Raw genomic sequence first — 13,177 nt, forward strand, 5'->3', positions numbered from 1 at the left:
CAGAACAGGATTAACCGAGGTTCTTTTTCTGAATTTAAAACGGTCAGAATAATTGCTTGGATAGGCAAAACCCATAAAGCCCTGGTGGAGAACTGTGTGGTTTTAACATTTAGATCTCCCATATGTGCTTATCATTTTTGAGAGAGCAGGGAGCCATGGTTTTAGACCCCAGGAAGTAAATATCATCCCATTAGGTTACTTTTATCAACCACAAAAGATACAGAGCAGTGGAAACATGATTAGGAACTTCCCAGTCAAAACCTATTCTAGGTATAGTGTACCAGTAACTAAACGCTTCGATAAAAAAGGAAGTAGAGCAACATCTTGAAAACAAGAAGGTTTTAGATAGAAATATGCCTATTAAAACAAGCAGCGACAGGTATCCTACAAACTATACTGCCCCTAACAAGATACAGCAGATACCACTAATAGCAATCCAGATATTGATTCAGCCACATTTGGTCAACAAAGTATCAACTATCAGTCAATCAGCAGAGGACACTACCCCTATTGCTGGTATAAATCAGAATCAGACACCAACTATTGTCCCTATTGTAATTACATCAGATGTAATCTCAAAGAACTGCACAGGTAGAAACCACACTGAGTTAACCAACTTGGTTTATTGGACCGTTTCAGGAATTCGATCAAAAATGGCAAACCCGTTGTGGTGTGATTTTGTATCGAAGTTTTCCGTCATGTGTTTCCAATAACATGGTTAAAGAATGCTGTACATATTAACGGCTACCGCACTTTTCATACTGCGGCTGTGGCAGGGAGTTATGGGAGGGCAAAGGGGGGTTTGTATATTTATTTATCTAACATGGTAAATGTAGGAAAAATTGAATTGAAATTTGTTGAAATATATTTTCAAGTGTTGATACTGTATATTGATAATAAGCACTGTGTTGGGTTGACACATTTTTATAATAATGCCCGGCCTCATCAGATTGGGAGGATCCTAAAAAACTTAGATAATGACCTGAAATCCATTCAAAGTGACAGTGAAGGGGACGTGCCCATTATTTGGGGGGGGATGATTTTAATACAGCTCTGTGTCCATACAACGGGAGGGAAGTATGCGGTCCTATGACAGAAGAGGGGAATAGTGACACGCACTTCCTGCACTCACATTACGGGGAATCTCTCAATTAAGTAATGTCTGGCCACGACCTTGGTTTTGCTAATGAGATGTGTTTTACATCTGCTCCTTTTAAAAGCACATTCAATGGCAGAGGATGTTCTACTATAATAGATTACATTCTGATATCAAACAGATACTCAAATAGAGTGAAGTCATTCAATACTCATAACATCACTGTGATGAGGTCAGTGCCGACGAGGAGAGCAAGAAACCCAAGATGGTGGCCGCGATGGACCAACCCGGAAGTAAGGGGCTTGGTCTAGCCGTCCATATGTGCGTAACAAGCCAAGAAGGGGCCGGAAGGAGAACGAAGGAGGAGAGGAGACGAACGAATGCTGAGGAGGAACACGAGGAGGATCAAGGAAGGAGAGGACCGAGGAAGATACGCAGGCCGGCGCTCATCTCGAGGAAAGGCAAGGAGGAGTCCCAGAGGGTGCCACCGTCTCGTGGACGGAGGAAGACACTGAAACCAATGCTTTGCTCACAGAGCACTGTTTCAGAGGCCGGTTCTTCCAGGAAAGAAGAGGAGACTGGGTCTCCCTGCTCCATGGCCTAGGAGGGTCGTGGATCCAGGCAAGTGCCCGCTGCACACTACTTTTCTTTAAAGGGTTGGTGGGCAGGGTTAAGGGCCAGTCCAAACTGAGCACAATTATTCCCTTCACTTAGGCACCTCAGGTTAGGGTATTGGTAAAGGAACACACTTCCCTCCCCTTCTGTATAGCTGTAAAACAGCAGCCTGACTATTCTTTATTTGTTTTCCTTATGGGTTGCCCACGTCCCTACCAAGAGCCATAAAATCCCGGGAGAAGAAGGCTAAACACATCACAGGACGAAGAGGCTAAGAAGAGGACCCTTACCTTAGCTGAGGCAAAGCTGCACTGTATTCCTTACCTGGACTTTGCCTCTGTTTAAAAGAATCCTTGTGTATGTGATAAGAACATACAGAATAAAAAGAGAATAAATACCCTGACGCCTGTTAATACTCGTGTCCAACGGTGGGTCTGGGACGCACAACACACAGACCTGATCACAATCACCTTGAGTGATCAATTCCCACAGAGTGTTTCTCTTTCACACCTAAACAGACAGACATATTCTGGGATTAAAAATACGCACGTTTCTCAAAATGTATTAATAAACAGAGTGAACGGTTATTCCCTGCGTTGGTTGATGGTGGATCCCCTAGAAATCACAAGGAATGTTTTAATTAAGAGTAAATCAGCTTTTGCTGCCTGTCTGGCCGAAAATGCCACACATGAAGTAGTTTTGACTTCGTTCCAGCACATTACAGGAGCCATGAAAGAGGACCTATTCGTACAAAAAAGGAAAAAAAATAAGAATACAAAAGGGTGGTTTGATAAAAAGTGAATGCGGGCCTATGCCAAATTAAAATACGAGACATATAAAACCCCTAGAAACCTGCTTGATATAAGACAGGCAAGGAGGGCCTATAAAAATGCACTAAAGCTGGCTCGGCCCAGAACTCATTGGCCCCCTGCGACAAACAGTGGCCGTGTGGCACGCGGCCCAGGCCCGGTTGGGATGGAGAGGAGTTTTGACCCAGCTCACGCCCTTGTGGGATGCGAAACGGCTCGGGAGACTTAGGCATAGCAGGGGCTTCGATAAATGGGATGACATTGGGATCTCCACAGTGGGCGACATGTGGCACAAGGGTGCAGTGATCACCTTTGCGCGCCTACAGCAACAATACGAGCTGGCGCCTACGGAATGGTTCCGATACACAGAAATTAAACACGCGCTGCTCGCCGCTTTGGGGCCTGGAGCCTCAGTTCCGGAAGCGTCGCCACTGGAGGATAGGCTGCTCACAGATTATATGCCCCAGCGGGCAACATCATTCACGTACCGGAAGCTGATAAATAATCTCCCGGACCCTATGGGCACCCTGCGGGAGAGATGGTCCAGTGATGTCGGGGACTTTGATGACCCAGACTGGAGGGAGGCGTTGGCGTCCCCCCGGGAGGCAGGGATACCTTCCAGGCTTCGGTTGGTACAGCTCCGGATTCTGCATAGGTCCTACTACACCAGGTACACACTCCACAAAATAGGAAGAGCACCCCACCCATTCTGCCTGCGCGGCTGCGTGGAGGAAGGCACCTTCTACCACACCATCTGGGAGTGTCCTAAAATCCAAGAATACTGGAGGCGAGTGATGCGTACGCTGTCCCAGGCGGGGGGAGTGTCGCTTGCACCAGAACCCAGGCGCTGCCTGCTAAATGTATGGGAGCCTAACGACCTTGGCAGGCAGGCTCAGTGTTGGGCCACAGTGGGAATCGTGCTAGCTAAGCGTAACATAGCGCAGAAGTGGGGGGTGGGAGAGGTGCCGCTGCTGTCTATATGGGGGCGTGACATGGATAGGGCTATGATAGCCGAGCGCTCAGTGTACATAGGGAGGGGGTGTCCCCAAAAATGGTCTAAAATATGGGGGGCATGGAACACATATCGGGGAGATATATGCGAGCCACCACCAACGCTTGATGATGAAACCCTTGATGCGGACTGAGGTGCAGGCCTCTATTGTACACATTTGGGGTGTGACTGTTGGGGATGGGCGCAGGTGTGGGGGGATTGCTGGGAGGTGGGGGGCTGAACCGCTTCAGATTTTGTTATATGCTGGACAACGACTACATGATCGACACTTGCTGTACTGTACTGTGTTAAAAGAAAATAATAAAAATTGTTTAAAAAAAAAAAAAAAATGCACTAAAGCTACGTAAGGCGACGCTGACAGCCGAGGTCTGGACGTCGCTTCATGAGGCCTTGGTGTCCAAGGATGGTTGAGCCTTTTGGAGGGCTGTAAAGCCCCCTTTTCTGGATTCTGGTAATGCTTCATCCATTGAAATTGCGATAACAGAGGAGCGATGGGTAGAACATTTCTCAAACAAATTTAACAGTAGTACACATGCCAATACTTTAGAAACTCAACTAGTAGGTGACGATGATACGACACTGTTAACAACTCCGATTGACCTCCAGGTAACCCTGGATGAAGTAAATCGTGAAATCATATTAAGCATGGGTGGGAAGGCCCCCAGGCCAGATGGGATCCCCGTAGACTTATTAAAAATCATACGGTGCTAAGGGGCCCGCTGTTAATCCAGGTAATCACAGCTAGTTGTTCTTCCCATCTTATAGAGACATGGTCTGAATCAATTCTAGTACCAATATTCAAAAAAGGAAATTGTCAAGATCGTGCTTGCTATCAGCCGATATCGCTGCTAGATTCCTTGGCAAAAGTAGTCCGGCGTATTGTGCTCAAAAGATTACAGCACTGGGCTGAGGAAAATAAAATAATTTCTGAATTACAGTTTGGTTTTCGCAAGGGGCTAGGAACTGTTGAACAAAGTTTAAACCTGAATATCGTCATAGGGAAGTATACCAATTTTAAAAAGGCCAGGTTGTTCCTAGCCTTTGTTGACCTCAGTGCAGCCTTTGACTGTGTGAGGCATGACAAGCTATGGAGGATTCTTCAGGAATTAGGAGTTGAGCCCACCATCATCCTCTTTTTAAGACAACTCTATAGGAATGCTAAGGCTAGGGTGCAATATGGTGCCAATGGAGAATGTACAGCCCTCCTTCAAATCAACAAGGGGGTCAGGCAAGGCTGCGTACTTGTCCCCTTCCTTTTTAATCTTTATATAAACAGTTTAGGCCAAGCACTGACAAACTTATGCCAGGACCTCCCCCCAAATAGAAGGACGGTCCATACCCGTATTACTGTATGCAGATGACACCGTTCTGATGTGTCGTACTCAAGTGGGTCTACAAAGAATATTAAATAGTTTTGTGGCTTTAGTGCATGACCTAGGGTTGAGGGTAAATACGACAAAGACCTTTGTTATGAGATGCAGCACTGGCAGCCACAAATGTAGAGACATGTACATTGATAAACAGAAAATAGATTTCATAAACAGATTTCGTTTTTTGGGAATTCTATCCGACCATATTGTTACATGGACTCGTGCGGTGCAAGCCAGAAAACTGGCTTTCATGGAAACTACTGCCATTTTAGTAAATTTTTCGAAAAAACTGGACAGGAGGCCTCCGCATAAGCTACTACAGATATATAGGGCCAAGTGCATCTCGACTGCCATGTATGATGCTGGGGTCTGGGGATATTCCGATCTTCAATCTGTGCAAGTTGTCAAAAATTTGTTTTTATGATATATTTTGGTAGTCCTGGGCAGTACCTCCTCATACATATGTCATTCTGAATTGGGGGTTCCATACATCACAGATTTGATAAAAGTCGAACCAATCCTGTTATGGCACAGGATATGGACATCTGTAGAAACCAACCTTAATAGGGACATTTTAAATTATATTTTTACACTGGAAGGTGTTTTAAGAATTGCATGGCTAAAGTATATGCATGATGTTATGCATGATTTAGGCCACCCAGAGTTTTATACTAAGCCAAAACAATGAGTAATTGGTCAAGAAAAGTGTTAAAAGCAAAAGGATTGACCCTACTTGAATCACTTAGATTTACAGAAGAAGTAATGAAGCCCACGGTGTTATATAACCAAACGATCTTAACCACTCACAGCATTCAACCTTATCTTACATTTGTCTGTGGTACTTACGATAGACTACTACTGACAAAATTTGGATACTACACAGAATAACTAGTTTCCCAAACATGAATGATTGAACAACAGTTATGCAACTGTGTCCCTGTGATGATCGCTTGGAGCAAACAACACTACACGTGGTCCTATTCTGTAAATTGTATCACGTCCAAAGAAAAAAATGGATTTGACCTCTTTTTAAAATAAAAAGGATTTAGACAATGTCGTCCTGCCTTTTTAGCATTACAGTTTTTAGAAAATGAATCTATGACCTGGATTCTATTAATGTTTTTAAAAAGTGTAGTAAAATGCAGGAAATCAATTTTAATGTGACAGCTTAATTGTCAAACAAGTTAATCATGTAAAGGGGGTGCAAAAAATTGACTTCAAATGTCAGAATAGTGTGTGATTTATAACACAATAACGTTTGTTTAATTCATGCTTTTTACTGTAATACTATGTGCAATACATATGTGATTTTATCTGCTTTTATCATTTTCTAAACAGAAATCTAATAAAGCTTTGTTTGAATTTGAATTTGACTAAGTACTAACAGATTGACTGACTTTGCCCAAAATGGAAAATTTACAGGACATTTATATGAAGCCATGATATCCTCAATACCCGTGCAATATTGAGGTTTAAATCCGTCTTCGCTGGATCTGTAAGAATCGTGATCTCTCTACACAAATCTACCTGCATGCATGTTAGTTTTTATATTAATTCAGTTTATAATACAGATTATTTAGAATACAGTGATTTCATATGGTGTTATTCTACCAATTTTTATTAATTGCGACAATAAAGGTTTTACACTATCCACCCTTAAACTCTAATATTAACATTACCTCCCTTTACTATTACGAACCCAAAAAAATCCAAATGTACTCTCACCTCCCTTTACATCTACCCACCCCTAAATCGACCCTTACCTCCTTTTACCACTACCCACTCCATCAAATTACCCTTGCCTCCCTTTATCACTTCCCAGCCTAAATTCTAAAACAACCCTTACATCCCAACGCTAAATGTACCCTTACCTCTTTACCACTGCCCATCCCTAAACCTCCCCTTACCTTCCTTTACCACTACCCAACCCCAAATGTACCCATACCTCCCTTTTCTCACTGCCCAACCTAAACCCTAAAAATTGCCAGTACCTCCCTTTACTACAACAAACCGCTGAGCCCTAAAATTATATATATTATATATATTTATATTTGTGGTAAAGGCATGCGTGGAAAAGACTGCGTGGTAAAGGATGTTTCTCTTCCAAGCCTGGCTGGGGGTTTTGGAGGGGGGCAGGACATATAGTCAGCACTGCTTGAGGAAACACTCCTGCTCTCCTTCAGAGGCTTCTGCAGCTTCTACCCATATCATAGAAAGATTTAAAACTCTGTGATAGACATCACCAGCGCATCCATGCACGACTTGGAAACAGACTAGGTGCAGGATTTTTCAGCTCACCTTGGAATGCTATCCATAATATATTGTAGATCACTTAAAATCATCACAATGTATATACAATATAAAAAAAGAAAAAGACAAAGTCAATACCTCCATAAACACCAAAACTCTGAGTGGTATATTCACAAGAACGTGTGATAACTACCGCAAGAGTAGCTTAACGCAACTCTCAACATCGCAGCCTATTGCGGGAAAATTCCGCCGTGCCAACCAAGTATTCACAACGCGGCGGTAGCATACGATAGTCACCAGATAACGCATCAAATGTCAGCATTAAAATCGACGCCACGCCGCAAAAATTTAAAACACGAACGCAAAAAATCATGCGTTGAGGCCAATCGCGGTACAAAAATCAGCGAAAACCAGCCACAGCCCTGCAAATCCCACGCGTCTGGCGGGAAAATGCACTATAAAGGAAAGAAAAAAAAACCACCAAAACCAATTCAAACTGCGTAGCACCATGGATGCACCCGGACCGAGTGCAGAGGACAAGCCGAACTCCACAAGCCCCACTGAGGACCAGCCAGGAACCCCGTGTTCGGGGAGGGGCGAAGAGGAAGAGGAAGATGGGGTTCAGAGGGAGAAGGCTGCACGAAATCAGAGCTGCAGGGGCAACTCCCCCACAATGCAGCACACACACATAGCAATCACAGAACATCAGCAATGACGGCAATGTGGTACAAAGTGCAACACCAACACCACAGGACAGGGCTCACAACAGGTTCCACACGTGTGTAGTAACTGTCCACTCACATCTGGCATTTCCTGACACTGTGTGATGATAATGTACGGGTACTACCACACAGCCGTCATGTAGTCGAAAAACACACTGACTGCCATCAAATAGCCAGCTCTACCAAAACAGTCACAATGTACATTGACATGCAGTCTGAATGTAAACATCTGCAAATCTACAACATACATATGTAACTCTGTTAACCTGCAACTCCCCTTTACATTGCAGAGGGACAAACAACACCTCCTGCAGAGCACACCACACTTCCCATCATTGATGATGAAGAGGACAACCTACACATATGTCAGGACACCCTCCAACAGATAATAGACCGCCTCCGCACTTCATCCCCAGGAGCAGGGCAGGCCAGCTGCCCCGAGGTGACCCCACCACCTGCACAGACCACACAGCAGGAAAAACACACCACCACGGATGTCTCCCAGGACCCCCCGACCAATACATGGAGTTCCAACAGCATGTGTGGGGTTGCCAGGTGGAGTTGGCTGAACAGCTGCGGGTGGGTTTCGAGCTCGTGGCAGCCAAACTTGATGCCATACGTGGGTGTCTGAGTCTCATCAGGGACCACGTACAGTCCCTGTACGCACCATGCTCCACCACAGACCTTGGCTGACCTCGCTGGGTCCATTAATCGAATACAAGAACTGTTTGGTAAGACAGGCACCAGCGATGACAGTACAGAGTTGGCACAGATGCAGAGGTCAATGGAGACCATGGAGCAGATGCAGGCTGGAAGTATGGCTGCCACTGCTGGACACCAGCGAGTAGTAGCTGGGAACTTCAATGCCCTGCAGTTCATCATCTTGTCATTGCTGCCACTGAGCCTGTCCCAGATGACTGAATAGGGAACATCGACACACACAAATCCGACCCCTGATATGTCAGTGGCACACTGATGCTGCCCATCACCTTCACAGTCTGATGTGTCAGTGGCACACAGTGATGCAGCCATTACCCCACCACACACACCGGACACAGAACTCGTATCAGGGGAGTAAGATGGGGATGGTAATTACTGTGTGAGGAAGGAGGCAGTAGCATCCATCACTGCCATATGGCCTGTCCCTGCCTGGTTCTGACCTATGCATCATGCCCTGGGACAATACCTCCCACTGACCCCCGGAACACTCTGCGACATTCACCCGGACCCAGACTGCCATATCTTCACTGCTGGACAATTACACAGCAATCCTGCTGCAGACTGCACTCCCCGTCTTCCTAATCACTTTTCAATCCCCAAGGACTCTGGTTGGCCCACCACTGGGCTTCAATGTAATGTGGGCTTGGATGGCCATGTATAGCTCCAGCTCCGTCAATCACCTGAATGTGAATAAAACATTCTAAATCACACAGATGTGTCATGACTATGTTCACTCATGTATGGAAGTATGGCTGGATGTAGGGACAATGATTGCACATGAAGGTACACCCTGGTAACTGACATATATGCGCATGTGTATCCTTGAGATACATGGCCAATAAGATGACTGAAGGCGAGTACTAGCGGTGTCCCCATTGCACATCAACAACAATCTCACAACCCCCCCAACGTAGTCACACGTCCGTGTATTGAATAGGGCTGTGTGTAGGAATGACCGAATCGGTAGCAGGCCAGGAGTGGTATCCTACATCACATGTGACAACAGAACTTCACGTCGCATGACTACTCACACACATTTGTGTGGACACATTCTGTTATGATAAATGACATTGCTCCACATGGTCAGAGGTTGGACACCATACTCACATTGCTGAAGTCACATAAGTGCACAGGTCGGCCAGCACCTATCCCAAAACAATGTCTGACTCACAGAGGAGGAGCTTGCAAAAAGAAGCCACCCCCACTGCACATGCGTCAGTCAGTTCCTCCCTGTGTAGGGACGATGCTCATTGTGGCACACGAGTGGACAATCTAATCAACACACATCACAGTTAGACACCAGTGGAGTGGCATAGACTTTATTGGCATGTGCGTGTCAGTATGGACGAAGCAACGGCCACAACAAGCAGGGACATGCTTAAGATACTTACACGCAGCATGGGAACATGTCAAGGTTCAGAAAATGGTGAGGCAAAAATGGACAACAATCATCACAGATGGCAACGGTCTCAGCCCACCTTGCCTTGCTGGATGAGTCATGTGTTGTTTGGCGTCTTCCCATTGCCCTGTGTGTGGGGGCATGACTCACTGCCCATGGGATCTGCATAGTGCTCTGCCACCGGAGTGCGCAGATTGTCTGCTCTGCTGACAGTGATCAGGTGAAAGGGTTCGACAGGTTCACATGTCGTGCTACATTGCCATGTGTGTACTCTCCCCACAGCAGTGTGTCCGAATTGGCAACGTTACCAGACGACATTTTGTTGCTCCGACCATGGACCTGCATCACCTTGCACAGGTGTCTGTACACACGTGTAGTCCCACACACATGCATCCAGAGTCCTGACGAAGGCAGACATGTCCTCTGTTGTGGTGAGATATGTGAGCACTGCCCACAATGCAACAAGTTGTTGGGACCTGTGCTGTGGGTGACAATCCGATGTGGCTGCAGGAACGTAGTTACTCGTCCATGAATGCCTGTGCAGCTTCATGTGCAATGTGTTCCAATAGTATGTCGTTGTCGTGTTCATGGAACACCAGGGTGAGCCAATCCATTAACTGGCATGGGCAAGTGTGCTCAGCCCACACTGTTTCACCAATCCGCAACACAGCCCAATAGGGGAGCGCCTCAATGTGGCCACTGCACACGAGGAATTGTGCAATCTCCCATGCACAACTGCAAATACCTACGCAGTAGGTCAAGGCATCCCATGCACAGCTGTCTCGGTTACACTCCTGTTCATGATCCAACGAGGCGCAGACACAAGTCATAGTCCAATTCATCTACGGTTGTGTTGGATAGGCAGACATCCATGGGGCACTCGAATGTGCATGTTCGGCAGTGGAACCAGGGATGGACGCAGGTGACATACGCAAGGTGGAAGCTTAGCCGGTAACTGATCCGCAGCACTGCCAGTGGCAGTGCGCCCAGTACATGCAGCATACGTGCACGGTACTGTTCCACGTGATGGGGGTTGTGCATGTGCCCGGAATGGCCTGCCATTGCATTGGTGCATCTCGTGGAACCGGCACTCTTCTGAACTGCGGTAGTTGTGTGGAGGATATGCCACAGCTCTGAGCAATGATTCGAATGTGTGTGCAACGTTGGGGAGAATGGTTTGCTGTTTCCATGAGGGTCAAGGGCATCCCATGTGGGGGTACCTCAGGCAGGGGCCTCTGTGTGTGGGATGTGGATAAGTCGGATAGTTCATTTGCGCAATGCGTGGTGTGGGAGTCGTCCTCCTCTGACTTGGTATCTCTCTCAGGGTGTTCCAGCCGTGTTCTGGACCAAGGTCGGAGGTGCAGGTGTCCTCCCGCCTTCTGCATTGGAACGATGGAGCTTTCATCCCTGATGTTTGTCTGACTACTACTTGTGTTTTCGGAATGTGATGTGGCTTTGGCACTGAGATTGGGACAAGGCCTTGGGCTCATGGTGTACAGATGGCGATACACACACACACACACACACATGTTGGCATGTGGAGCCAGGTGCCCGAGAGGCCTTGCGCTGCTTGTGCAATCTCACTCCATCTCTCTTCCTCGCTCTCTCCCTCCCTCTCTCCCTCTCTCTTTCCTTTGTTGGGCGCATGGCACACCTTCTTCTCTTAGATTTTGTCTTCCAGGCTGTGTCCTACAGATCGTCCAGTGAGGAGCCTCTAGGACTCATTCGAATGGTTGTTTTGGCTTTTGTTTGAATAGTGTTTTGTGTTAGTGATTGCATTGCTGTATGACTGATTCTCCATTTTCTGGCCACGCATGTATGTTGATTTTCCTGCTTGTGCGACATCAGGCAAAATATTTGTTTTGGGATTCGTGGTGTTGGTGTGCAGTTTCTTTGTCCGGGGTTGGGGGAGGGGGGGGGGTTGGTGTTGCGGGACTGGGTGTGGTGTCGGTGGGTGTTGTGGCCCTCTTGGGTGTCCGTGCTGCATGTTCAGTTGCTCGGGGGCATCTGTTGTTCTTCATGTGTGGCTATGGGCTGTGCTCCCTTTTGTGGTGCAGGTTGTGGCCCGACTTTGCACCAGGTCAGAGAAGGTGTTAATTTCCTGCTGCTAACGTGCCTTTTCGCCTGTTTTGTGTTCTTATCGCAGATCTGGCTGGTCGTTGAGAATGTTGTGGAGTGGTGTTGTTGCGGCTTTTTGCTCAGGAACTCCTACTCTGCATCTCATTAGCAATATTTGCCGGGGTCATCCGTGGCAATGTTTGTTGCAGATGCTAACGCAGGAAAAGTGGTGCTGTAGGCTGTTTGCACCAGCTTGTGAATGGGAGGTACATTTATCACGACTTTGGCTGCGCTAAAGTGCTGTTAAATCGGAGATAGTTCCTTAAAGATATGGCCCTGAGTATGTTAAAAAATGTACTATATGATTCTTTAATGACCTTGTGAGATGGTAAAAATAATGTGTTCTTCATCCCAAACTCAAAAATGTGTCTTAAGAACTCAGCTTCACTTTTAACAAGCATTTACAGTGCAATAGGTCTCGCGTTTACTAGAGTTTGAGCTATTGGCATTGTAGATTACAATGCCTTATATTAATGTGTTGGTTTTTTAAACAAATAAATAAAAGGCATTGTCATTTCCAATGCCAATAGCATAAACTCTCGCAAATGCGAGACCTATTGCATTGTAAATGCTTGCTATTTTATACTCTGGCTCCAAAAAACTTTACTGTGTCACCTTAATATGCCCGACTGATCATGGTAGAAAACATGATGGCACGAAGAGAATTCAAATAAAACAAACAACATTATCAGAGTCTGTAGTTTCAAAGGATAGAACACAAATCGCTCTGGTGATGGGAGCTTTGTTAAACTGTAGTTACAGGCAGCAGACATTTTATTTGTCCAGCAAATGTTACAACATGCCACAGAGCATCCCTTATACTTCAGAAACCAGAGTGCTATAAAATCAGCATAAAAACTGCAGTCTTTCTATTGCTATCATGTTAGCATCAAGCACTGCTGCATCTGAATTCGTCTTCTGTTCTCTTTGCCTGTGAAGGAAACTCTACACAAATGGATTAACGAGATTCTCTTATACCAGTACCAAAAGTAGGAACGCGCGCACCTGTTTGCTCTGAGTATAACCTGACCTTGCCTCAAAAGCCACTTCTTTCTTGAGGAATGAA

The 13,177-nt window shown here is 46.0% G+C and overlaps 1 long non-coding RNA gene across 1 annotated transcript in view; it reads left to right on the forward strand.

The window, feature by feature from the left end:
• Positions 1–1,455: 1,455 nt before the first annotated feature.
• LOC146832968 (uncharacterized) overlaps positions 1,456–13,177 on the forward strand; it is a 68,496-nt gene continuing 56,774 nt past the window's right edge. The window contains exon 1 of the long non-coding RNA XR_014960187.1: positions 1,456–1,717. This is a non-coding gene — a long non-coding RNA (uncharacterized LOC146832968). The remainder of the gene's footprint in view (positions 1,718–13,177) is intronic.

This window comes from Triturus cristatus, chromosome 4_2 (genome assembly GCF_964204655.1).
Source record: "Triturus cristatus chromosome 4_2, aTriCri1.1, whole genome shotgun sequence".
NCBI classification, from domain to species: Eukaryota; Metazoa; Chordata; class Amphibia; order Caudata; family Salamandridae; genus Triturus; species Triturus cristatus.